The sequence below is a fragment of the Pteropus medius genome, unplaced genomic scaffold, assembly GCF_902729225.1.
Source record: "Pteropus medius unplaced genomic scaffold, Ma_sr-lr_union100, whole genome shotgun sequence".
Taxonomy (NCBI): Eukaryota; Metazoa; Chordata; class Mammalia; order Chiroptera; family Pteropodidae; genus Pteropus; species Pteropus medius.
This window is the reverse complement of record NW_024340696.1, coordinates 19,449,232-19,462,388: the sequence shown is the minus strand read 5'-3', so window position 1 is coordinate 19,462,388 and position 13,157 is coordinate 19,449,232. Positions and strand designations below refer to the sequence as shown.

The 13,157-nt window shown below is 36.6% G+C and overlaps 1 protein-coding gene across 9 annotated transcripts in view; it reads left to right on the top strand.

Annotated features, from left to right (window-relative positions):
• Positions 1-13,157, top strand: part of AMBRA1 (autophagy and beclin 1 regulator 1) — a 148,118-nt gene that overhangs the window by 9,581 nt on the left and 125,380 nt on the right. The window contains exon 2 of one of the 9 annotated variants that reach the window (XM_039868366.1): positions 9,241-9,361. The exons of the other annotated variants lie outside the window; for them this stretch is intronic. The gene's annotated coding sequence lies outside the window, so the exon portion shown is untranslated. The remainder of the gene's footprint in view (positions 1-9,240; positions 9,362-13,157) is intronic. 9 annotated transcript variants of the gene reach the window in all.

Sequence of the window (13,157 nt, the reverse complement as noted above, 5' to 3'; positions counted from 1 at the left end):
GCGCATGACATAACATATTTTTGGTTTGTGGTGCCTAGAGAAATAGAAGCCCAGAAGATGGGCAAATGAACATTAGATTCTGTTGCAGAACATTAACATAAAAATATTCATTAAATTCAATATTAAGTTGCCAGTTTAAATGCTTTGCTCAGGAAATGCCAAAGTTAAGGTTCTCAGAACAATATTAACTCATTCATTCGACACTTAGGGTCGACATTAAGGCATCTCGTAAGGGATCGCTTGTCTCTTATCAAAATCATGCTTTGAGGTCCATGGGTCATTGGCTGACTGGGAAGCTAAGCTGGGTGGAGATGTTACCATTGGTACCTTTAATGAAGGATTTATTAGGTTTGTTTATTTTAGTCGAGCTATGGGAGTATTTACTTTTTCATTTCCCTCCTACTGAAAGTATCATCAAATATATCTATTGAGCTTTCTTGAATTGGCAACAACTGTTACCTCTGCAGGATAAAAGAGAGGGGAGCCAACTTTTGAATATTTGCCATGCGCTGGGGATTTTATGTATGTTCCTCCATGTAATATTCATTACAAAACTATAAAGTGGATGGTGGTATCTTTAAAGAATAAGGAAAAGTAAACTTTTCTTGCCAAAGATTATATAATTGGTCAGTGGCAAAGCCGAGATGGAAAAGACAGTCTTCTGTTTCAAGCTAGTGTTTTTGTCCAACTGTGTTCTTTGGAGGTGCTAAGGTGGCTGTGAGAATAAGGAAGAGCTTTGGTTCTACCACTCTGCCCAGAGCAGGCTCAAACTTTGAATCTATTTTATATTTTGGTGTTTTCACATAAGGCTTCATTTGAAAAAAGGGTTTGCTTCTTAAGAAAGAAAGAAAGAAAGAGGAGAGGAGAGGAGGAAAAAAAAAGAAAAGAAAATCTGGAAGACCACTGAGGACTCCCGAAAGAAAATTAGTTAGAACAACCTGAAGATTGAAAACATGGCTAAATTACCTAACTGCCAGTCAGGAAATTTTATCAGTTTGAAGTGACTTGATTTCATGGCTACATTGTGCAATGCAGTTATTCTGTCCTTAGGGAGCCAAAGGATAGTAGGAAAAGCATGAACTCTAGAGTTGGATTTCTAGCCCCGACCCTGGGATTTGGGATACTTCTTTAAACCTGGTATGCACAGATACACAATGGGGGGGATGAGAGATGACATGTAAAGTGCCTAACTCATAGTAGATACCCCCAAAATACTAGCTATTGCTAGATGATGATGTTGATGGCGATTTTTTGAGTGTATTGACATTTCCCTCCATAGACAGGCAGGGATCCTAGAATAGCTCCCAGATGCCTGAAGATCCTCTGCCATATCAAGGTTAGGCAGTCTTTTACTTCTGTATGTGCCCATGATGGGTGCTTAGCATGTTTGTTTTTGATAGTTACTCTTTAAACTGCAGTTTAAAGTAGCCTTTAAATTGTGAATGATTATTTATTCATGGATGCATGTATCATTGATGAAATGAGAAAACTTAAATTTCATTAAGTTCATTTTCATTAGAGTTAAAAGGAAGAAGCAGTTAATGGAAAGGAAGCCCATACAACGAGTTGAGAGACCTGGGCTTTTGTCTCAGAGCTTAGTGAGAGTCTTGTAACAATGGACATGTGAATTTAACTTTTTAAGATCTTATGTTCAAAACATTATCTAAGTCACTTTTAACTCTGTACATCCATGATTTGACCAAAGAGGTTAAAGATACTTTATTTTCATTGCCAACATTTCAAAAAAAAAAAAAATCACAATTATTTTTGGAGAAGGACCCTAATGCCGATTTGAGCTGGCAAGCTTCCATCCATACTTATTGAGCATGTCAAGGGCAGTGTTTTGTATAGAAGGACATTGCAGATCTTTGCCCAGGGATCAAGAAGGGGAAATCTGTGCCTTATAGAATATCAGAGCAGAATCGAAACTAAGAACAGTTGTAAGAAAGCTAATGTGAGAGGTTATCATTTGCTTTTGGGAGGAAAGATGGAGTCTTCAAACCCATAGCACTTTGTACTTCCTTGCGGGAAACAGTTGCCACATGTCAGTATGGTAGTTACAGTTGCAGTGTATTGCAGTTGCAGTCTGCCCACTAGATCGACAGCTCTTTGAGGTTGGAGGCCTTTTCTGTTTTTTTGTTTGTTTGTTTGTTTTTATCCCTTTGTCCCTGTCACCTACAGTAGAGCTTGGCACAGAATATAGTCCCCCTAAAATATGCTAAATGGGAAAAAAGTTGAATCAAAGTCAGCAGACTTATTAGAAAATGGCTTCTACCTAAATACACTTGTTAAATTTATTTAAACTCTTCTGTTGGCATGTGATAACATAGTAAAACCTGATAAAATAGAAAAGGCACTAGTTTTATATCTTTGAACATCAACTTAATCAATTACTGGCCGTTTGATCATGGGCAAGTAATTTCACATTGAGCCAGGTTTGTTGGTAAAATGGGAGTAGGGTGGAAGGGGTCTTTAGAGATAGAGTGTATAAAACAGCATTTAATAGTGTTGGTAGCCGTTATTACAAATGGATGTTTTAAAAATTGTCAATAATATATTTTGTACTTCTGCTTGAAGGAGGAATATATTTTAATAGAAGTTTTTTTTCTGTGGCTTGAGTATGTGGGAGCATTATCCCCTCTTGCAGTTTTCTGTTGAAATCTTATTTAGCATTTCTTCCTCTGTGAGCCCACAGGAGTCATAGAGGGGGATGGGATCCTAGAATAGCTGCTGTTTTTTTTTGCAGATCTCTTTAGGATGTTACTTCTATATTACACTCACTCTGTTTTACTCTACTGAATGCAGCTGACTCAGATTTTGTACATTAACATGGTAAACATTTGTCAGATTTGCCCCAGTCAGAAAATATTCTTTGCCTGCCATCCTGCTTGGTGCTTAAAGATTTTTTTATTTTTAGTTCTCTGATATAGTGATAATATGTGAAGAAGGCAGGCTGCAGGGTAATTCGTAGTATATATGATCCCATTTTGATGCAGAAAACAAACTATTACATGCATGTGTGTTTGTATGAGTAGTGAGTTTGCCTGTTTATCTCAGAGTGGGAGTGGGAGTGGGAGGGGTTGGAAGGGAAGTTGACCACAAACTTATTATAAGGAGCTCATGTTATGTTTTTTTAAAATTAAACTTTTGACTTTGGGATTATTGTAGATTTCCATACAGTCACCAAGAAATAATGTGTTTGAAAGATCCTATGTGGGCTTTCTCCAGTTTCTCCCAACTGTAACATTTTTACAGATCCATAGTATACACTATCACAACTAGGGTATTATCATTGATACAGTCAAGATACAGAATGTCTCCACAAGGACTGCTCTCCTGCTCTTTTATAGCCACACCCACCTTCAGATCATAATGATCTGACAGAACAGTGGCTCAAGTTGCAAAAGCTTTGTGCAGACAATCTAGGGGAAATACCCCGGGGAAGGTGATTTATCTTCTACTCCCTCAATCCTATCTGTAATCCCTGGCAAATCACTGATCTGTCTCCCTTTGTTATTTCAGGAATGTTATGTAAATATAATCATATGGTATGTAACCTTTCGGACTGGCCTTTTTCACTCTGCATAATTCCCTGGAGATCATCCAAGTTGCACATATTGATAGTTTTTTTTTTTTTAATTAAAAGAAAAATTTCAATTTCAGTTGACATTCAATAGTAGTTCCTTTCTTTTTAATTGCTGAGCAGTATTCCATGGTTTGTTTACCACAGTTTAATTGTTTGCCCATTGAAGAACATCTGAATTTTTTCCAGTTCTTGGCTATTAAGAATAAAGCTGATATGAACATTTGTGTACATATTTTTGTATGAATGAAAATTTTTAAATTTCTCAGGGATAAATGCTCAAATGTACAATTGCTATGTCATATGCTCTATATTTCTTTTTTAATAAAAAAATGAAAAAATTAAAGGTAAAATAATTATATGGTTCCTTTTCAAAGTACTCAAACCCTACATTCTTGGTGCACATAACTTATTTTACCTTGATTTCTGGTGCTTTTCTCTAGCATCAAGGCAATAATGCTATAGTTTTCCTTGTCTCCTTCATCTGATGATCTGTGTATATATTAAAAATATTAATTAACACTCCCAACCCAAATAATGGTTAGCTATGGTGAAGTTAGCTCCTTTATAGGTGTTATGGAATTTGCCTAAGACTGAGTCACTGTGTTCTGACTCAAATTCATTTGGATTTATTCATTCTCCTCTCTATCTCCTGAATCAACTCTGTATAATTATGACCTTCTAGGTGTGAGGACATGAAAAGTTTTTTTCTGTATCCGAGGTTTAATACCTGTTTTATAGAAGCAGTATAGTATGTATATTTATTAGAGCATGCACTTTGGCAACTGAATTGATTTTGAATCCCCCATGTGGGCAGATCATTTAACCTCTCTAAGCCTCAGTTTTGTGATTTATGAAATGGAGATAATGATAGTACTTATCTTCGTAGTGTCATTGTGAAAAATAAAAGATACTATGTGAAAAAGTGCTTAGCACTGCCAGGTGTGTAGCAAAGGTTCATTGAATGTTAGATAAAAATACTGCTTTAAATATGTTATATTCAGCCACTTGTCTTTATCAGTTTGTGGATAATTGGATAAATATTGGGATTTTTCTACCATGTACTTATAAGGATTTAAGATTGCTGTTATTTTTGAGATAAGGAAACTTACTTTGAATGCTACTTCAAATTTAGTCTTATATGTAATTACTTAAAAATGGGAAGTAATATTGGATTATATTTATTGTAATATTAATTTGTATGAAAATATTTTAAAGTTTCTCCTGGATTATTCATATTTTCTTAGGCTCATAGTCATAGAAAAATAGCAAATAATTCTAAACTATTGGTTTCCTCTCTTTAATCAGTTCCCCCCCAAAACATTATTTGCCATATTTTTTCCTATATTATCAGTACTTGAAAGTATCTGTATTTCGTTACATAATCACATAAGCTTCTTGAGGGCAGGAATAGTCTAGAATAGTGCTGAGTCCATAGTAGATGTTCAGCGAACACTCATTGGTCGTCCATCATTGCTTTTGCATTCTTCCCCTCCTCTTAAGTGTTTTTTATTTGGGAAGGTGGAGAAATGGAATCCAGCTTCTAGTTGGAGCTTAAAATGACTAGATTCTTAAATCCAGTGTCTTATTTTGATTGGCTGAGAAATATGATTGGCAACGTGGCGGGGCATCTGGACCTTTTAGCATAAGAGCTCTACATTTAATAATTTGACTTCTTTTCCTGAAGTCTTGAGGGAAATTTTTCCTTTCCCTATTTTAGTCAGCCAAGAACCTGACCTGGGCTGACTCTAACATTGGAGAACACTGAGCACAGTATCTGCTGAGCCAAGGAGTGGGAGTCAAGCTCTGATAGTATCTAAAGGAAAAGCCTGAATTCAAATTCTGCTTTGGCTACTGACTCATCTTGTGAACCTAGATGAATTTTTAAATCTCTTTCAAGTTTTGTTTTATTTGTCTGGTGAGTAATCTCATCTGTCCTGGGGCTTGTGAGTATTCCTAGGTTTACATTGTCAGAGCTTTTTACAGTACTGTTGCTGTGGCTTCCGGGGTTTCCAGGAAATGTTGGGAGCAATGTGGTACTCCAAGTGGGGAGAGTTGGACCCAAAGACTGTAGAAAACAGAAAGATGTGATCCTTCGTGATTTGGCTCCACTTCAGCCTTCTAAATACTGTTGGTGGATGAAAGATATGTTGTTGCAAAAGTCATTAGGCCTGTTTGCCTGAGGCAGTTGGGGTCAGTTCCCATTTCTGGGGTAAACTCTTTTTGCCTCTGAAATTTCTTCCATCAAAAGCTACCCATTTTCTTTGCTTGCTAATAGAGAATCTCTTGCCATTTTCATGCACTTATGGGTAGTCTTCCTGGTCATCTTGATTTTTGTTGATAGCTTGGGGCTCAAAACTTGAGCTTCATTTTCTTCTGAGTTTAGTGGTTTCTTCCTTGTTCTTCCTTGAGTTTTCAGCGATTCTTATGTTCTCAGCACACTGTTTTCCCCAAAATAGTTTGCAGATAAAATGTCATTTCTTTTTTTCTTCATTCTTCTGAGGTAAGTGGGAGTAAGGAAGATTGACAGTCTCAAATTTAGGACCTACGGCTTTCTGTTTCTAGTTTTGATCACACTCTGTTTTTGTGCACAAACTTTCCTGTGTTTTAGACGTTAGATTAATAATTGTCACTTACTTTAGGAAGCCCTAGTAAGCAAAATCTGTAGCAGAAAAACTGATGCTTTTTCTTCCTATTTATTATAATAGTAATTAGAGTTTATTTAGTTTTGTATCGTCAAAGCATTTTGTAAAGTTGTTAGCCTATTTGTGACATACCCTGTAGAGGTCTGCCTTATTCTGAGTTTATATATATAAAACATTGGGGGTGGCAGTGGTTATGAGAACAAAGAAATTCATTGCTTACTTTTCTCTCTGTAAACTTGGGCTGACAATCTTTGTACCAGGTACTTCATTCATTATTACCTCTTAGCTTGACTTTCTAGTGGAGACCAATTATATTTTAGAGTATTTGTAATTCTGAACATAAAGCAGTAGAGGTACAGGTTTTCTTTATAAGCATTTTATTTCTGGGCTTTTGGCTTCTTGTAAAGGAACTGTATATTTTTTATTGTATTGGTTTTGATTCTGTCACATTATTTGCTTTCAGTCCGTCAGGTGATTAATTAGAAGTACTCTCTGGTTCTGCTTCTGCAGTTTCCTTTGCACTCCTTCAGAACTGTTGGTGCCACACTTCGTGCAAACTTTCATTTATTGTGTACTCTGGTTATTGTTGGTTCCTAGCTTGGCTTTTACTTCGAAAAGAAGTAATCCTGCCTTGAATTTTTTGTAACCCATTTCTTCTAACAAACTCCAAGCTAGGAGTTTGTTATTATTCCTCTAAGGTAAAAAGAGGGTGTTATTACTTTCAGTTCATATGTGGAGGAAAACTTGAAATTCAGCAAGAGTGTGATTTGTCCAAGATTAAATAACAACTCAGTGGTAAAAATCAGTCATTGAAGCTTATTCTAAAGTTTTTTTTTTTTTTTTTACCACATTTATATCTGCATTCTCAAGCTCGAAGAATATAATATCCCACATTCCCACCCCCGCTCTGAGAATATATCCACTGCCTCTGTACTTTGTTCTAAATATGCTATGTTTCAAATATCACAATAAAAAAGTCTTACTGCCATCTCTGAGATATGTATTTTTTTTTAGGTTTTGTGTTTTTTTCCCTCTGTAGTAGAATTGGGGATGGATTTGCCCTGTGCATACTCTGTTGCCTGGACTTGTTGTAATTAATGGACTTGTTGCATAATGAAATGACTGGTTGGGATTAGGTTGGCAGTGATGCACTGTAGACTTGTAGAAATTGAATTTGTAACCTTGAACTCATTAACATTACCCTATAACTGGCCACATTCTTTTTTTTTCATCTAGATGTTTATGAGAGTTTGGGGTTTGTTTTGGGTTTTCCTCATAACTGGATATAAATACATAGTCATTCTGTTTACTCATTCTCTTCTATGCTAGGCTCTGTGCTAGCTAGGTACTGGGACTCTGATAGACATAGTTTTTGCCTTCACAGAGCTTCTAGTCTAGTGAGGAACAAAGAGTCCTAAGAAGGAATTTTGCTGTGCAGAAACCACCTCTAATGTGTTTTTTTTCCCCCAGTACCACCATGCATTTCTTTAACTCTCAGCACATACTGACTGGGTGTACTACGATTTAACTCAGTTCCAACACTCTATACCTGGAGGTAGTGTCAGATCTCACAAATTTAAGAGCTTAGTCCCACAGAACTGCAACATCTCCCCCAACTTCAGATACCAGTCCCAAGTTCAGGTTGTCACCTATGCTTCTGATTAACCGGTGATAGAAAGGAGGTTCCCACGACCCCCTCCCAGGGTTCGATTAATTTGCTAGAGCAGCTCACAGAAATTCAAATTTTCCCATTTATTATAAAGAATACAGATGAGCAGCCAGATGAAGAGGTACATAGGGTGAGATCCAGAAGGGTCCTAAGTGCAGAAGCTTCTTAGGAACTGGGGTGCATTATCCTCCTGGCATGAGGATGTATTTACTGACCTGGAAGCTCACCAAGTCATGTTGTTCAAGAGTTTTTATAGAGCTTAATTTGTAGGCCCTCTCCCGCCCTCTTTCCTTTCCCAGAAGTCAGTGAATGAGGCTGAAAGTTCCAACCTTCTAATTTCTTTTTTCTGGTGCCCAGTTCCATTCTGATGCTCTCTAGGGGCAGTACCCTATTACCTCATTAGCATAAATTCAAAGGGGTCTCCTTATGAATGACAAAAGATACTCCTGTTACTCAGGAAATTCTAAGGGTTTTAGGTGCTCTGTGCCTGGAATGGGGAAGAAGACCAAATATGTATTTCTTATTATAAATTACAGTATCGCACCACCTCAGAATTTGTGGCCTTAACAGTAATGAGTTATTATTTCTCACATTCTTGAATTCCAGGGTTAGAAATATGAGCAGGGCTTGTCTGAATGGTTCTTCTGCCCTTTATTGCATCAGTTGGGGTCACTCATTTATGTGGTGACTAGGCTGGGTTAGAGGGTTCAATAGGGTTTCAACTCATTGGTCTGGCACCTTTATAGTCTTTCATGGGGCCTCTGTCTCTCCAAGTGGTTCTTATCATCCAGGGCCTGTCTTCCTGATCACTCTCTCCAGCAGGACATCCTGAATTTCTTTTCAGCTTGATGGTTGGTTTCTAAGAGTGGAAGTAGAAGCTGCCAGGCCTGGCACTGGCGCACCATTGCTTCTGCTACATTCTGTGGTCAAAAGAGGTTAGCCCAGGTTCAAGAGGAGAGAAATGTGTTCTCATCTCTTGAGTAGCATGGGTGTAGGGTAGGAAGGAATTGATGGCTACTTTCCTTGGAGAGAATCTAGCATAGGCAGGAAAACTAAGTTATAGGGCATCCTGATTTGAGACCAACTTTGGCTGTGTGAGGAGGTCACTAGCACTTGTTTCTGTCATGTGAATGAGAAAGGATAGGCATGAGAATAACATGAAGACTCCTCTTTTTCTTAGTGTGTTTGGGTCATATTTCCTATTTGACAAAAGGGTGTGCACAGGTTTGACAGAGTATGCACAATCGCATCCTCTGTTGATTATATATTTTAAGATTTATTTTCTACCTTGGTTGCTCGACAAAAGTAAATTTACTGTGGCATCTATCTCTATTTTCTGATAGGTAATTAGTTACCCATGATCCACTGCAGGCCAAAGATGTTAAATGGAAAATTCCACTTCACTTCATCTCGTGATATAGGCATTGTATCTCTTACCACAGAGACACTGTATTATCTCGCCAGGTATGCATTGTGTCATCTCACATCATCACAAGAAGGGAGAATATAGTTCAGTAAGATATTTTGAGAGACATCACATTCACATAATTTTTTTACAGTATATTGTTATAATTGTTCTATTTTATTATTAGTTATTATTGTTAATCTCTAATTGTACCTAATAAAAGAGAATACAGTAGTTTATGGGTCTTGAAATAATGGAATAAAAAATAAAATAAACTTTAAATTTTTCTGTCTAGATTTAGCTACAGTTAGTGCTTTGGCACAACTGTAGGATATTCTTTAGTAGCGTGCATATAGTAGGTACACAATTCAGATAATAGTTGAAGTTTTTCTGCTTCCAAAAGTATTTGCCTTCAGAATGTGTTACCTGCTTACAGTTCTAGATTTGTGATGCTTTGCCCAAATTGCCCTGCCCCTCTCTGAGTTCAGTCTAGGAGTCAGGCAGGAGCTGTATGGAGGCAGGGATGATTGCTGGCTGCGGGCTCACATTTTGGACTTGGATTCTATATGATGTCATTTGAAGTGTCCAAAAATGCCTTGTAGAAAGTCCTATTGATGAAAACAAAGCTGCCAATTGTAAAAAACCCTGTGTATTTCTATCCATGTAGAGTTTCTAAAGAGTACGGGTCACTTTTAGTACGGGTCACTAATGAAAGGCCTGACATTTTGTAGTTAGTTTTCTAGTTGTTGGGGGAACTTTACTTATTATGCAAGTGATCCTAGATTTAGCATTTAAAGGATTTTTTTTTCTTTTAAAGCATTAACCTTGGGCCGAATCTTGTATGTTACGGGATGCATATTGGTACACATAGCTGGTTTTTCTCTTAGAATTTGCGTACGTGGGCATAGTGATGTGGAAAGAGGTGCAGTTACTTAGATAGTCACGAGGTGATCGGATTCCATTTTAAGTCCCTTACAAGTCTAATAATAATTTTCTGATTCACACCCCTGGGATGCTATTGGAAGGGAGGATTTGGGGTCTAAATTATTAGCCAGCTTGCAGTTATACTTCTAAGTTGTTAGTTCTGTTTTTTAATTCAGTTTACTTATATACAGGTAGCCCAAACCTCACAAATATACTTTATTTTCTTGAGTACTTTTTACTTTATTGTCTGGTAACAGCCTTTGAAATGTTTCTGAGAAATCTGCTTCTCTTAAGAATTGTGGCATCTCAGGTCTCTGGGGTTTTAGTTGTCAGTATGGTGAGGGAGAAACCACAGTGAACTCCAAAGAGGATTGACTAATGACAATAATAACAGCAACAGTGTGGATGCTCTGCCACTCTTATTGGAGCCTCACAACTACTTGATGAAGCAGGTCCTGCGATTTCTGTTTTACACAGGCAGACACTAAGTGTCAAAGAGGTTAAGTAACTTGCTCATAGTCTTTTAGCTAGAAAGTGGAGCAAAATTGCTGGCATAAGATGATCAAAATTACAAGGGGAACCTGTAAATTCAACTTTTAGTTCCCACTGGGTTAAGGCATACTTCAGAGTTTTTTGTTTTTGTTTTTAGTAGTTGTTAAGTATATTATGTCCTAGAATTAAGCAGAGAAAATTGTTCAAGGTGATTTACCTTCCTATCTTTTAAAGAGTGATTGTCATGTTATGGGGTGGAGGGTGAAAATGGAGACCAGTCTTGGCATTTGTGTTATGTAGCATCCTGTAGGTTCTACTTGAGGCTTTTGGTGATTGAGGATTGAGTCTGGAGACTGTAATGGCATCACAAAGACTATTCCTGGCACCATTTGTCTCAGTCTGGTTTCAGGGACAGATTGGGAAACTTGTTTCTTCCTCCTTTTTAAAAAGAAGAATGAAAAACACTTGACTGTCACTTCCTTTTCAGCGACAGGCCTGTCTGACTTCAGTTTGATTTAGCTCCTTTTGTTCTTTATAGAGAACCAAGTAAAATCTCTTCTCAGGTGACTGTAAGGTGTTTATCGGGAGAGAAGTTCCTTATCCTTTTAAAGAAACAGCAAATATTTTTCTTCAGACCAAAGAAAAACTGCAGTTGTTTACTCCCTTTGAGTAAGTCATGTACTCAGACTTTCTCTTGTTTGAACTTTCAGTTTGTTTAGGTCCCTGGGAATTGATAGACAAGCTCTAGTTCTTTAGTTTTTTGGTAATTGGTATTTATAGCAACGCTTTCCTCTTCCTTTTGATTCCTTTACGATCTTCAAGTTGCATCACAGTTTTCTGAATCATATGATGTTTGTGACCTATATTTTCTTTTTCCTCTTGAATTGCATGAGGTCAGAGGTCAGATTAAAAAATTCTTTTTGGAATTAGATTGCTGTTGTTTTTACCACATGTTATAAGATTATAAATGGTTTAAATGTATTTCTCTGAAAATACTTTTATATTGCACTGTTAGAACAAGGGGCACTCAAAACTCATTTCTTCCTAAATTCTCTATATTAGGTAAAAGAATTATGGGCTCAAAAAAAATTACTGACTCAGTACAGAGTTAAGGTGAACTAATGGGGGCTGGTTAGTTAGTATTAAGCTTTGTGGCAGTTTCACTTCTAGACTTTTGGTCCTAAACCATGAGTTGTCAGGGTCACCAAGGAGGTTATTTCCTTCCAGTTAGTTCATCCAGTGAGTTTGTTTATTCAGGCGGTTGGCTTGTAGCTTGTTGACATTGTCAGTGTGTACATATTTATGTCATGTACTCATGAGGAATGAGAGCTATATCATGAAGATACAGGCTAGAATTTGTTCCTTTGTCATTTCTTAGGGAACTATGTGCTGTATGTGACTCGGAATTTGGAGTTGTGACTTTCGGTAGAACCTATCTGACTTTTTAAACTTTAATATTCCAGGGAGAAAACTCTTTTCTTCTTAGCCTATAAACGTTTTCACTTCTGTCTGTATTAGAATGCATCTAGTTGTGTACTTTTTAGATTGTAGCCTTTCATGAAATGTAAAGAGCCAATTTGTTGTTTGACTTTTTACAAGAAACATTTATTCTTAAATTTAAAAAGTAAAAAGAATACTGCCTTTTCCAATTATTAAATCACCTAAAATCCCACCACCCAAAGATAACTGTGGTTAGTATTTTTTATATTTTATTTGTATCATTATTCTCCAAGATCATTTTTAAAAACAAAATTAAGATCGTACTATGTATGTAATTTTGTATTCTGCTTTTTTCACTTAACATGCATTTTATTACATCATTAAACTTTTTAAAATAAAAATAAATTTTTAATACATAATGCATTTCAAAAATAAAAATGACATAAAACAAAAACATAGAAATCTTGCTTCCATCTTTGTCTTCTTGTCCCTTCAGCCTGTAATAGTGACTGTTAATTTCTCCTCTTATTCAGAAGGTGGCATTACTATATATTTTGTTCCGTACCTTATTTTTTCTCCCTCTTAACAATCATGGAGATCTCTTGTCGTCAGTACCCAGAGGATCTTTCTTATATAGATTAGTCCTCAGTCCCTTTTAGATAGACACTTGGGTTGTCCCCAGTTTTTGCTATTACAAACAAGACAGAAGTAGTTATTAAAGGGGAAAAATAAGCATTTACCCTGCTTCAGGTTAAGGGAAAGTTCTTTCCAGAAGAATGTCAGGTGATAAATGTAGAAATAATGATGAAATTAAAAAATCAACATTTTTTTTGGTCCCCAAATGAACTATTTTAAGAAAGAAGCATCAATGATTGCTAAACTAGTAAGAAAAAGGATGAAGAGGAACAAGATATTCACATGGTGCCAAATGTTAGCCACAGATTGCTAATTGTAGAGGGGGAAATATATACCTTTATAAAGAGAGCTCTCTCTGGCCGT